Here is a 15,314-nt window from a genome sequence, read left to right as displayed (position 1 = left end):
TTTAGGGTTTATAGAGTTTTCTGCTTATTTATTCATCTTATTGGTAGTTAGCATATTCTTTCCCTCTTATTTTTGGTTAGTCTAAAAGCTTATAAATTTTATCTTATCAAAGAAAGCTTATTTTCATTGATTTCCTCTATTCCTCTTTTTTCAATTTTATTGATTTCTGCTTTTATCTTTATTTTCTTCTGTTTACTTTGTGTTTCATTGGCTCTTCTATTAGCTTCATAAGATAGAAGCTTATTGATTTGAATCTTTCCTGTTTTCTAATACAAGGTTTTATTGCCATAAAATTTCCTCTAAGTATTACTTTAGAAACTTTCTCTAAGTATTACTTTAGCTGTAACCCACAGCTTTTGATGTGTTGCATTATTTTTCATTCAATTCAAAATATTTTCAAATGTATTTTGAAACTCCTTCTTTAACTCATGGGTAATATAGAATTGTTTTGTTTAATTTCCAAATATTTTGGAATTTTCCAGGTATTTTTGTGTTATTAATTTCCAGTTTAATTTTTAGTTTCATGGTATGTATGATTTAATTTATCTTATGCTTGTTAAGATTTATATTATGGTCCAGAATATGGTCTAGTCTGTTGAATATTTCACTTGAAAATAATGCATATTTTGTTATTGTTGGCCAATGTGACTTTTAAATGTTGATTAAGTCAAGTTGGCTGATACTGGTGAGGTCTTCCATATCCTTCCCAAGTTCCTGTCTACTTGGCAATTCCACCCACAATTTTAGAATGATCTGCTTCTCTTTTCAGTTCTATCAAATGCTGCTTTATATATTTTGTAACTAAGTACAGACATATATATCATGGTCGTGGTGAATTAACTCATTCTATGGATTCTTGGTGAATTAACTCTTTTATCATTATGTAATATCCTCTTTGCTCCTTGTCATTTTTCTTGCACTGAAATATACTTCATGTAATATTAATATAGTGACTCTAGCTTTCTTTTGATTAGTTTTATGTTTATATTTTTCTATCATTTTGCTTTTGACTTATCCATGTCATTATATTTAAAGCAGATTTTCTATAGACAGCATATATTTCATCTTCTTTTAAAAACTCAATGTGTTAATTTTTGTCTTTTAGTTAATGTGTACATACCATTTACATTTATGTAATTATTGAGAAAATGGTAGAACTTAGGTCCACCATTTTTTGTTTGTTTTCTTTATCTTTTTCTTCTGCTATTCATTTTCTGCATTCTTTTGCATAATGTTAACTTTTATTTATTTATTTTTATTATTCCAGTGCAACTTGTCTATTGCTGTGTTTACATTTAATATTTGCTGTAGCAATTGAAACATATATGTTTATATATATATATACATATATATATATTTACTGTCTATAAATAGTTAATATCTTGTAAGTTTAATAAGGCATAAGAAACTTAGCACCATGTAGGGCTTTTATCTTTACTCTCTTTATGCTTTAGTTGTCATATGCATTTTATCTATGTATATTGAAACCCCTCCAGGCGATGTTGCAAGTTTTACTTTACACAGTATTAACTATTTTAAACTGATAAGAACAGATACTGGCCCGGCACGGTGGCTCAAGCCTGTAATCCCAGCACTTTGGGAGGCCGAGGCGGGTGGATCACGAGGTCAAGAGATCAAGACCATCCTGGTCAACACGGTGAAACCCCGTCTCTACTAAAAATACAAAAAATTAGCTGGGCATGGTGGCACATGCCTGTAATCCCAGCTACTCAGGAGGCTGAGGCAGGAGAATTGCCTGAACCCGGGAGGCGGAGGTTGCGGTCAGCCGAGATCGCGCCATTGCACTCCAGCCTGGGTAACAAGAGCGAAACTCCGTCCCAAAAAAAAAAAAAAAAAAAAAAAAGAACAGATACTACACTTGATCTTAGCCAAAAGGCTGAGAAGTGATAGTATTAACTATTTTAAATAAATTAAAAGTAGAAGAAACACAGCGTATTATATTTACCCAGATATTTACTAAGTTAGTGTTTATTCATTTCTAAAGGCTCATTTTTCCTTAATCATTTTACCTTCAGCCTGAAGAATTTCCTTTAGTAATTATTTTAGAACAGGTTGGCTTTCAACGGATTTTCTTAGTTTTCCTTCATCTGAGACTGTCTTTATTTAGCTTTCATTCCTGAAGGATATTTTTACTGATTATGAAATTCTTGACTGATAGTTCTTTTTCACGTTGCACTTTAAAGATGTTGTTCCACTGTCTTCTAGCTTGTTGTCTAATGAGAAACCCAGTCATTCGAATTGTTATAAATGTAATGTGCAATTTTATCTGACTGCTTTAAATGTTTTTTTCTTTGTCTTTAGTTTTCAGCAGTTTCATTATTTATAATATTTGGATATGCCTTTATTTGATTTGATCTTGCTTCCAACTTGTTGAAGTTGTTAAGTCTGTAAATTTATGGCTCTGCCAAAATTTGAGAAGTTTTGGGTGATTTCTCTTCAAATGTTCTGTACCGATTCCTCCTTTGTAACACCTACTCTTTTTCAGGGACTCTAATCATCTGATAGAAATAAAAATAGTTTGAGCCATAGGGGCTGGTGAGACAATATTGTTCCCATATCAAGGGATACAATAATTTCTTCTTTATTCTTCAGATTATTTGACTTTTTATTAATGTATCTTCAAATTCCCTTGCTCTTTCCTTCCTCCTCTCAATTCTACTATTGAGTCCAAGTGACTTTTAAAATTTCAGATACTGTAATTTTCAGGTCTCAAATTTTCATTTTGCTCTTTTTTATATTTCCTAATTCTCTGCTCAGAATTTCTATCTTCCGTCAGGAATACATTTAAAGTATATTTCTTTTTAGATGATTTATCCAAAATTTTAATTGTTTCAATTGGGATGGCTGTACAGTGTATCTAGTCTGTCAAATTGCCAGAAAGAGTCCACTTTTTTTAATTTCATGTTATCTTGCCTGCTATTTTTATGAGTCTTTTGATTAGTGTGCCAAGTAGCAAAATATTACTAGCAGTTTCTTTATATAATAAAAATATATCACATTTGTATATCAACCTGTAATTTATAAGTAGTTTTAATGTTTATCCAAATAACTTTATGAAGGATGGAGGGCAAAAATTATCTCTATATTATAGAAGAGGAAATTGACTCACAGAGGTTTACTTAACTATACCAACAGAACCCCCTGTGGAACAAAAGAAATTGAACAGCAGTCTTGAGCTCTAGACTTTCACTCTGACATAGGTTACCCAAATGAGAAGAAATCAGAAAAACAATTCTGGTAATAAGGTAAAACTAGGCTCTTTGACATCCCCGAAAATCACACTAGCTCACCAGCAATGGATCCAAACCAAGAAGAAATCCCTGATTTATCTGAAAAATAATTCAGGAGGTCAGTTATTAAGCTAATCAAGGAGGTGCCAGAGAAAAGTGAAGTCCAATTTAAGGAAATAAAAAACATGATACAAGAAATGCAGTGAGAAATCTTCAGTGAAATAGCATAAATAAAAAACAATCAAAACTTCGGAAAATAATGGATGCACTTAAAGAAATCCAAAATTATCTGGAAAGTCTCAGCAACAGAATCGAACAAGGAGAAGAAAGAACTTCAGAGCTCAAAGACAAAGTTTTCGAATTAACCCAATCCAGCAAAGACAAAGAAAAAAGAATAAGTGAACAAAGCCTCCAAGAAGTTTGGGATTATGTTAAATGATTAAACCTAAGAATAATTGGTGTTCCTAAAGAAGAGGAGAAATCTAAAATTTGGAAAACATGTTTGGGAGAATAATTGAGGAAAGCTTCCCTGGTCTTGCTAGAGACCTAGACATTCAAATACAAGAAGCTCAAAGAACACTGGGAAATTCATCACTAAAAGATCATTGCGTAGGCCCATTGTCCTCAAGTTGTCTAAAGTTAAGACCATCTTAGGAACTGTGAGGAAAAAGCACAAGGTAACATATGAAGGAAAACCTATCAGATTAACAGCAGATTTCTCAGCAGAAATCCTACAAGCTAGAAGGGATTGGGCCCTATCTTCAGCTTCCTTAAAAAAAAAAAAAAAAAACAATTAGCAGCCAAGAATTTTGTATCCAGCAAAACTAACCTTCATAAATGAAGAAATGATATAGTCTTTTTCAGTTAAACAAATACTTGGAGAAGTCACTAGTACCAAGCCAGCACTGCAAGAACTGCTAAAAGAAGCTCTAAATCTTGAACCAAATCCTGGAACACACATCAAAACAGTTGCCTCTTTAAAGCATCAATCTCACAGGACTTATAAAACAAAAATGCAATTAAAAAATAAAACAAGTTATACAGGCAACAAATAGCACAATGAATGGACTAGTACCTCACATCTTGATACTAACATTGAATGTAATTGGCCTAAGTGCTGCACTTAAAAAATACAGAATTGCAGAATAGATAAGGATTCACCAACCATCTGCTGCCATCAAGAGATTCATCTAACACATAAGTACTCACATGAACTTAACTTAAAGGGGTGGACAAAGACATTCCATGCAAATGGACAGCAAAAGCAAGTAAGAGTAGCTATTATTATATCACACAAAACAAACTTTAAAGCAACAGATGTTAAAAAAAGACAGAGGGACATTATATAATGATAAGAGGTCTTGATCAGCAGGAAAATATCACAATCCTAATTATATATGCACCTAACACTGGAGATCCCAAATTTATAAAACAATTAATACTAGACCTAAGAAATGAGAGAGACAGTAACACAGTAATAGTGGGAAACTTCAATACTCCAATGACAGCACTAGATAGGTCACCAAGGCAGAAAGTCAAAAAAGACACGATGGATTTAAACTATACCCTGGAACAAATGGACTTAACAGATATTTACAGAACACTACCCAACAACTGCAGAATCTACATTCTATTCAACAGCACATGGAACTTCCTCCAAGTTAGGCCACATTATAGGCCACAGGACGAGCCTCAATATATTTAAGAAAATTGAAATGATATCAAGCACCCTCTCATACCACAGTGGAATAAAACTGGAAATCAACTCCAAAAGGAACCTTCAAACTGATGCAAATACATGGAAATTAAATAACCTGTTCCTGAATGATGTAATCAAGATGGACATTAAAAAATTCTTTGAACTGAAAAACAATGTGGTTCAACCTATCAAAACCTATGGGACACAGCAAAGACAGTGCTAAAAGGAAAGTTCACAGCTCTAAATGCCTACATTAAAAAGTCTGAAAGAACACAGACAATCTAAGGTCACACCTCAAGGAACTAGAAAAACAAGAACATATCCAACCCAAACCCAGCAGAAGAAAGGAAATAACCAAGATCAGAGCAAAACTAAATGAAATTCTAGCAACAACAACAAATGATAAATGACACAAAAAATCTGGTTCTTTGAAAAGATAAATAACATTGATAGATCATTAGCAAGATTAACCAAGAAAAAAAAGAGTGAAAATCCAAATAAGCTCAATTGGAAACAAAATGGGAGCTATTACAACTGACACCACAGAAATACAAAAGATCATTCAAGGCTACTATGAACACCTGTGTGTGCAAAAACTAGAAAACCTACAGGAGATGAATAAACTCCTGGAAAGATACAACCCTTCTAACTTATATCAGGAAGACACATATACCCCAAACAGACCAATAACAAGCATTGAGATTTAAGTGGCAAGTTAAAAAGTTACCAACAAAAAGAAGTCCAGGACCAGATAGATTCACACAGAATTCTACCAGACATTCAAATAAGAATTGGTACCAATGCTATTGACACTATTACACAAGACAGATAAAGAGGGAATCCTCCCTAAATAATACCGTGAAACCAATACTATCCTAATCCCCAAACCAAGAAAGGACATAACCAAAACAGAAACCCACAGACCAATATCTCTGATCTACATGGATGCAAAAATCCTTAACAAAACACTAGCTAACTGAATCCAACAACATTTCAAATAGATAATTCACCATGATCATATGGGTTTCATACCAGGGCTGTAGGAATGGTTTAACATATGCGAGTCAATAAATGTAATACACCAAATAAACAGAATCAGAAACAAAAACCACAAAATCATTCCCATAGATGTAGAAAAAGCATTCAACAAAATCCAGCATTCCTTCATGATTAAAACCTTTGACAAAATCAGCATACAAGGGATATACCTCAATGTAATAAAGTCATCTATAAAAAATACACAGCCATCATAATTCTGAATGGGGAAAACGTGAAAGCATTCCCTCTAAGAAATGGGACAAGACAAGTATGCCCACCCTCAGCACTCCTGTTCAACATCGTACTGGAAGTTCAGTAGCCGTTGCCTACCATATTAAATAGCACAGTACTAAAACATATTAGGGTGGCTCTGCTCTTAGAACTAAAAGAGTTCCTTAAGAACCACCTCTCTTTCTGTGTGATGCTTTCATTACTGTACACTTCTGATTTCTCAGTGTGCCTGGGCACATGGCTGCTAGCTTCTCTAGAATCACACATTTTCAGCTTCATCACAGAGGAGAGAACTCTTCATCCTCCCATCAAGATCCCCGTGACTACTCCAATTCCCATTCAAAAAATATTTGGGAAGAAACTCTGACTGTGCCCATTTTCAGGTTAATCAGATGGCTCATTAATGAGGCCTGGTAACACAATTGGTCTAGTCTAGGACAGAGTGGGGTTCTGTGACTGACAGCTTCAAAAAAAAAAGTCCTTATTTAGAGTGGAGAAGGAAGAGCTCCCCAAAAGAAGCAGGGTTTCTGTAACAAGAAGAAGAGGAAAAGAGGTACTAGGAACTCTGAAACAATAAATGTATACATTCTCCCATGCCCAAGGAAGAATAAAAATGGCTGTTTACGCAGGTACTATGACTACTGTTGGATGAACTGAAAACTCAGATACAGATACTAGTACATCTGCTTGCTATGTAAATATTCAATGAGCAAGCTTGGAATTTCTAGAAAATGAAAATGACAGCTTCATTTAACAACTAATTCCTTAATCAGCATATTTCTCACACTTATTTTTGTGTTTTTGGTTAAAAAATAATCAGGATGCATAATACATTGATTTGGTAGTTTAATTTTAAATCATAAAATGTGTTCCTAACCAGAAATGAATGTGTGGAATGTCAGAAGAAAAAAATGTCAGGGATCAATAGTATTTTTAAGAATACAGTCATGGTGATTATTTTATAAAAACGAAAAGATAACAGAATCCCATAAAACCCTGATAAGCAACAGACCCTACTGATTCCAGGACCTTGCCAATTACTGTCAGTTTGCAAAATCCTTCCTGGAAAGATTGACTGATATATAAGTGTAACTGTGGATCTTTTTCTCAGATCAACACACAGAGCAGAAGCTTCTCTGGCTGCTGTGGCAGGTGATCATTTAAGGTTAAGGATGATTATTGTTTATCTTAGTCTACTGAGACCCATCAGTAGCTTTCAACACTATGAATGTATGATGCTAATGTTCCTTTTAAATGTTCTGGCTAATGTAAAGGTGACAGCTTTCTCCAGGGTAAATTCAATCCTGTCTAACACACTGTCGCTGAAGATGTTCCTATGTTTGGCCTAAATTGGTACTGATTATAGGATTGTCGTGACAATCAGTGTAGTTGAAAAAAATATCTTTTACAGTTTTGTGCTTGAGTTCTTCCTGTCCCTTCCATGTGGTGCTGGAAAGTCAAAAGACACGCTGTCCACTACAATGCCCTCTTCATCACAAAATCAGCATTTTTTCTAAGTTCAATGTGCATCACAGTCAAGTAGGTACTTAAAAATGTATCTCAGATGGCCCCACCACTGGAGATATTTAGTATATTTGGGGAGGGACTTAGGGAGATTGATGTTTTTTAAGCCCTGTAGGTAATTCAAATATACACACTTTTAAACTCAACTTAAACTTAAGTTGTGTCGCTGTCTTTAATTCTCCATTCTGATCTTTTATGGAGGAGAGAAATAAAATAACATTAAATGATAGTTCCCTTATATCAGCTCCTTCTCAAAAATTTTTAAATCCATCTCAAGAGGTCTGTGAACCTCTTGAGATGGTATGCAACGTTTTATATACCTGTGCACTTTTTTAGGGAAATATATTCATAGCTTTTATCAGATTCTTCAAATTCTCAAGTTCTAAACAGATACATTAATAACTCCTCACTGACCACCTAGTTAGGTATAAATGCCTCAACTTGGTATTTAAGACATGCAGAACACTATTTTAAATCCACTGTCTCATTTTTCTCTCGCTTCTCTGCATGTGCTCTAATTTCTGGTCAGAGATTATTCACCGTTCCCTGAGTATGCTACTATTTCTGCACCTTTGCCCAAGCAGTTCCTTCTACCTGAAATGCCCCTTCTTATTGAAATTCACATCCTCCATTAACCATTTTAAAAATCATTTCACCTATTTAAAAGAGACACTTACACTGGTTATAATTGCTTTCTCTTCAAAGACCCTAAAACATTTTGTTTGAATCTGTTTTGTTTGTTGGTTTGTTTTAAGACAGAGTCTCACTCTGACACCCAGGCTGGAGTACAGTGATGTGATCTCAGCTCACTGCAATCTCCACTTTCCAGGCTCAAGCGATTCTCCTGCCTCAGCCTCCCAAGTAGCTGGTACTATAGGTGCGTACCACCACATCCAGCTAATTTTTGTATTTTTTGGAGAGACAAGATTTCATCATGTTGGCCAGGATGGTCTCGAACTCCTGACCTCAAGTAATCTGCCCGCTTCGTCCTCCCAAAGTGCTGGGATTACTGGTGTGAGTCACTGTGCCTAACCTGAATTTTTTTAAAAATTTTTAAAAAAATTAGAGTTACTTGCTTCTTATTTTATACATCTACGTATTGAAGAATTGTTTCTTAATTTTTCTCTGTAACCACTTTTACTTCCAGTCCTACACTTAGCATAGTGCCTTCTACATAAGATACTAAATAAATATTTGTTAAGTTAAACTAAACAAAGTAGTCACTGTTGGCTGTTATATACTTAATTAGCAAAACATTTTTTAAAATCTTATTTAGGAACTAAGGGCAGAATATGTGTGTTTTTTTAGTATATCCTCAACGGTAGGAAAATCATTGCTCTTTGGAAGTGAGTAGATTCATATCAAAAACTAAAAAATTCATGTAAAACCAAGTCTATTGCAGTTATAAATAAATATCAATGTGAGACTGATATTTATATGTTTTCAAATTACTTGCTCCAAGCAGTTAAAACAAGAGTTACATAAGCCTGTAACAGCAGAAGGTAAAAATTTTTAAGGTCAGATTTATTGTGGTATACTGTACAGACAGTAAGGTATACCCTCTTTAGGTATACAGTTCTATAAGTTTTGACCAACTTATACAAGTGTATAACTACCATCATGGTCAAAATGTAGACTATGTTCATCATCCTCAATAGATTCCTTGCACCCCTCTGTGGAGAGTCGTTTCCCTCCTCTCTGAGCCCCTAACAACCACTAATCTCTTTTCTTGCACTATAATTGTTCTGGCTTTCTCCAGATTAAATGCATACTGTTACCTTAATGGAATCATACAGTATGTTCTAAGTGACCCTGTCTTCTTTCACTTAGCATAATGCTTTTGAGATCCAAGATGACTTCTGAAAAGAGGAAATCACTCTTTTGTGTATATTCTAGAATGTTATTGAAAAATTGCATGAGGGAACCCCACACACATTTTCTACTATGTGATGACTTTTTAGTTTCCTAGGGTTGTTGTAAAAAAATTGCCGCAGGCTTGGTGGTTCTAGACAACAAACATTTACACTGTCACAATTATAAAAGCAAGAAGTCTGAGATCAAAATGTCAGTAAGGCTGATCCCCCAAAGGCTCTAGGAAGAGGCTCCAATTCTTTGCCTCTTCCAGCTTCTGGTGGCTGTTGGCATTCCTGGGTTTGTGGTGCCCTCATCTACTTTGTCTCCATCTTCACATGCTCTCTTTCTCTTTTCTCTCTTATGTGTGTCTCTTATAAGGACATTTGTCAATAAATTTAGATCCCATCTGGATAACCAGGTAGATGTTAGTTACATCTGCAAAAACACTTTTTCCAAATAAAATCACATCCCCAGACTTCAGGTATTATGGTATGGGTATAACTTTTGGGGAGCCACTGTTTAACCCCAAACTACACTACACTCTCTGGCCCCCTCCAAATTTACATCTTTCCTATACACAAAATCCATTCATCTCATCCCAATACCTTCAAATGTCTTGACCCATTACAGCATCTACTTTAGGTTCAAAATCCTATCTAATTATCATCAGCTCAAAAAGTTCCAAATGTCATCATCTAAATCCTCCAGTCAGGTATGGGTGAGACTCTAAGTATTATTGATCTAGACGCAAAATTCCTAACCATCGGTGGACTTGTGAAACTAGGACACAAATTACCTGCTTCCAAAATACATTGGTGGGGCAGGCATAGAATAGATATTCCCATTTCAAAAGGGAGAAAATAGAAAGAATAAAGGGGGTAATTGACCCCAAGCAAGTTTGAAATCCAGCAAGGCAAGTTCTGTTCCATTTCTGTGGCTCAAGGCTCTGTCTTCTGGGCCTTCAGGAGCTCTGAAGATGTCTGTGCCTGCAGCTCTGGTCTTTGATTCTACACCTCTAGCCTCTGCCTCTGCACTCAGGATGCTGCACTCAAGAGTCATCATTCCTTTTTTTTTTTTTTTTTTTTTTTTTTGAAGGATTCATGTTTAAACAAAGTTAAACTGAGTTGCTCTGTCAACTCATTTCCTGAGTACAGAATTTTAAAAGGCGAACAGCCCTGTTTCATTTGCCTTACCTCTGTTCCCTTCCATCCATGCTGGCAGGGTTTCTGCTTATACAACAGTATCAAAATCTTGTGGGTCTCTTGTGTATGTTACAGAGATATACACAATTAGAGAGTAGGGTATTCTGCAGATCTTTCCTGGATAATCCTATTTCTATTCCTGGCTCTTTCTGAATGATTGAGTGGATTCATGAGTCACACACCTAATCTCTTCAGCAAAAGGTTGTCCAGCCAAACTTGGAATTCTCTCCATAGCATGCATTCTCAATAGTGAATTTCCTAATTTTAGCAACCTTTGCAATCTGAATAGGCTGAGCACCTCTCAAATCACCAAGTGCCGGTTCCTTTTTGCTTAATACTTCCTGCCTCAAATTTCTCTTTCCTCACACATGTTACTAAAAGCTGCAAGGAGAAACAAGGTCCTATTGTCAACACTTTTCTTGGACATCTCAGCTAAATTTCCAAATTCATCATATACAAGTTATGCTTCTCACACAAATGTAGAACACAATTCAGACTTACAGTTTCTCCCACTGTATAGGAAAAATTTCTTTTCCTCCAGTTTTTAATCATATATTCTTCATTTCTGACTGAGTTTTCACTAGCAGTGCCTTTAATGTTCATATTTTTTACCAATATTCTGTTCATGATTGTATATGTATTCTCTAAGACGATAAAAGCTTTCTCTACAATGTTCTTCACTTCCTTCTGAGCCTCACCACTGTCATCTTTGAAATCCATATTTCTATCAATAGTTTGTTCAACATAATCTAGTTTTTTTTTCTTTTCTTTTTTTCTTTTTTTTTTCAGACAGGGTCTCACTTTGTTGCCCAAGCTAGAGTGCAGTGGCCAGATCTCAGTTCACTGCAAACTTCACTTCCCAGTTTCAAGAGATTCTCCCACCTCAGCCTCTCAAGTAGCTGGGACTATAGGCATGCACCACCACAGCAGCTAATTTTCTATTATTTGATAGAGATAGGGTTTCACCATGTTGGCCAGGCTTGTCTTGAACTCCTGACCTCAAGTGATCTGCCTGCCTCAGGCTCCCAAAGTGCTGGGATTACAGGCATAAGCAGCTGCACCTGACCATTCTAGGTTTTTTCCTATCATGGTCCTCAAAATTATTCCAGCTTCTACCCAGAGGCACTGCCACAGTTTTAGGTATTTTTTTGGAGAGAAAAACTGAAACCTAAAAAACCCTATAAAACCTCTACATACTAAAATTAAACACAACTGTTGATCAAATCTTGTATCAATCTATTGACAATTAAACAACACCATGTTTTTCTTAACCTAGTTTAAACATACTCAGATAATTATTATTCAAAGTATTTGTTCCTTTGAAATAAATTCTTAAAGAGTGCTCAAATCCTCAACAAATAAATTAGACTTTTTACCAATCAAAAATTATTAATGACATCTCCAAATTTCCTCAAGAAAAACAGATTTCAACTTTTTTTTCCCAGTAGACAAACTTTGAGAGACACTGAGTTCAATGTGGCACCCACATGAATAAAGACATTTTTTGATAACAAGGACATTATAATAAAATATCCCTCATACCTCCACTTCTTAATATAAAATTTCTCCTTTGGAATTAATGGCGCTTTATTCTCTCGAATTTAGATTTAATGATCATCTAAATTAGATGTAGCTATAATCTTTAAAATGATTGCATAAACATAAGAAAGTAGTTTAAAGCTCTCAGAAACATAAATTATAATAATAGATATATTTTATCAGGCTACAGGAAATGTTGTATCAATTGAAACACCAAAACCCTACTTTTTCTTCTTTTATGTGTGTGTGTGTGTGTGTGTGTGTATGTGTGCGTGTTTCTTCCCTCCCTTATCATCTAACATAAGATATATTAATAAGTTAACTTTACATCACTGTACTTAAGTAACAGGATATCAGTGAGAAAAGTGAACGAATATCACCCAAGGAATTTGCATTCTTTTCTGGAAAAAGATTATTACATTTTCAGTTTTACGTAGGATAGTTTTATCATGTTAAGTGGAAAAACGACTTTGTTATTATCTTTACGTGAAGGTTAGGTATGGTTTAAGGCGATGTGTATGGGTGCTGAGATGACAAGGGGTGCATTGTGAAGGACACTTTTTTATTTTTGGAGACAGAGTCTTGCTCTGTCACCCAGGCTGGAGTGCAGTGGCATGATCTCAGTTCACTGAAACCTCCGTCTCCAGGGCTCAAGTGATTCTCCTGTCTCAGCCTCCCCAGTAGCTGGGATTACAGGTGTGCACCACCACGTCTGGCTAATTCTTGAATTTTTTTTTTTTTTTTTTTTTGAGATGGAGTTTCGCTCTTGTTACCCAGGCTGGAGTGCAATGGCGCGATCTTGGCTCACCGCAACCTCCGCCTCCTGGGTTCAGGCAATTCTCCTGCCTCAGCCTCCTCAGTAGCTGGGATTACAGGCATGCGCCACCATGCCCAGCTAATTTTTTGTATTTTTAGTAGAGACAGGGTTTCGCCATGTTAGCCAGGCTGGTCTTGAGCTCCTGACCTCAGGTAATCTGCCCTTCCGAGCCTAAGTGCTGGGATTACAGGTGTGAGCCACTGCGCCCAGCTGAAGGACACGTTGGTGTGCCAGCTTGGCTATGCTGTAATACTCAGCTCTTCAATCAAACATTAAATGAGGTGTTTTTGTGAAGGTATGCTGTAGATGTGATTGATATGTATAATCAGCTGATTTTAAGTAAAGTATATTATCCTTAATAGTTAATGCAGTCCTGATGCAGTCAGTTAAAAGGCCTTAAGAGCAGAACTGAGGCTTCCCTGAGGAGGAAGAAATTCCACCTGTGGACTGCAGCATAAGCCCATGCTCGAGTTCCCAGCCTCCTTTCCTAAAGGTCTGCCTTATAAATTTTAGTTACATTCTTTCCTTGCCACCACTTGCTCTTGGAGGCTCTTCCATAGCCTTCCAGCTTCCTTCATGTCTCCCGTTTAGTTTTAAGGGTTTCCCCACAACTCAGAATAAGAAACGAACAGGGGATAACAAATGTAACTAACATATTTGACATTCTCCTGAAGGCTGCAAAATCTTAACAATTGTGGCCCTTAACTTAAGGTCCTGACTTCTTCTGAAACAAGAAGGAATCCTTTAAAGCTTCTATTTATTTGATAGGCGCTCATAAATACCCCTTTTAAGAATCTTTCCCTTCTCTAGGGCCTTCCTTACTAATTTGAATTTGGACCCAAGGCAAACCATGGATTCCTCTTTGTTTTGTGAGGCCAGTCTTCCCTCCTGCCCAGAGATGGCTCAGTCCCTGAAGATTATCTCACATTTTTAGCGGCAGGAAAAAGTATATGAGTTTTAAATAATGTCCGGTTTAATACTTCTAGTAAGTAATATTTTTCTACCTTAATAATATGAATATTCTTAAAAATGTCAAGATTGTAAGCACGTATGTTTACAATACCCAAGCTCATCATCCCTGATTACATTTCAAATGGTTCATTTATTTAGAATGACTGAAAGGAATTTTTGAAAATGAATGCTGTTGGTATTATGAGTACTCAGGCAGTAGGCTGATTAAAATGACCCTGGAGAGAATGGTCAAAATTTGCTTTATTCTCCATCTATCAAGATAGATACTTTTATTGCATAGAAACAGTCAGGAAGGCATTGTTAAAAAGAACATCTGGCTGGGTGTGGTGGCTCATGCCTATAATCCCATCACTTTGGGAGGCCAAGGTGCATGGATCACCTGAGGTTAGGGGTTCGAGACCAGCCTGGCCCACATGACAAAACTCCATCTCTACTAAAAATACAAAAAATTCGACCAGGTGCAGTGGCTCATGCCTGTCATCCCAGCACGTTGGGAGGCCCAGGCTGGAGGATCACGAGGTCAGAAGATGAAGACTATCCAGCCCAATACAGTGAAACCTCATCTCTACTAAAAGTACAAAAGTTTGCCAGGCATGGCAGTGGGCACCTGTAAAACCAGCTACTCAGGCTGCTGAAGCAAGGAGAATCGCTTAAACCTGGGAGGCAGAGGTTGCAGTGAGCTAAGATTGTACAATTGCACTCCAGCCTGGGCAACAAGAGTAAAGCTCCTTCTCAAAAAAAAAAAAGAACATCCTACCTTTTCATGATATCCTTACTATACAGATCTCAAAGCTGTTGCAAACAAAAATTTAGTGTAGTACTTCAGACCAATGGGAATAAACATGTTCAGATTTGGTCTTTACTGTCCCTACTGCAGCTCATGAACACAAGAGTGCACAATTATCCAATGAACCCAGGGCCTCTGTAATATAGGCAAATTAAATAAGTCAGACAATGTCAATATTTCTGATTCAATTTTTCTATGTAAACTCTGAAAATGAGCTACCGTGTCCACGATGATTGTCCCGGATATAATGACTATCAGCTATGTGGTCACAGACATGGTATATTGTGCAATGGAAGAAAAAAAAGATACTACATGCTAAAAAATGCGAGTTTCTATTTTTAAGTCTCATGACTGCCCCTAAATCCCTTGCCTCATTTCCTTCTAACAGCTGTCTTCAAGA

The 15,314-nt window shown here is 36.2% G+C and overlaps 1 pseudogene; it reads right to left on the bottom strand.

Moving 5' to 3' along the window:
- Positions 1–1,771: 1,771 nt before the first annotated feature.
- Positions 1,772–1,909, bottom strand: LOC116550500 (annotated as a pseudogene).
- Positions 1,910–15,314: the final 13,405 nt, after the last annotated feature.

This window comes from Sapajus apella, unplaced genomic scaffold, assembly GCF_009761245.1.
Source record: "Sapajus apella isolate SASKATOON/1434 unplaced genomic scaffold, GSC_monkey_1.0 scaffold7, whole genome shotgun sequence".
Classification (NCBI taxonomy): Eukaryota; Metazoa; Chordata; class Mammalia; order Primates; family Cebidae; genus Sapajus; species Sapajus apella.
This window is presented reverse-complemented; position numbering and strand designations above follow the sequence as displayed.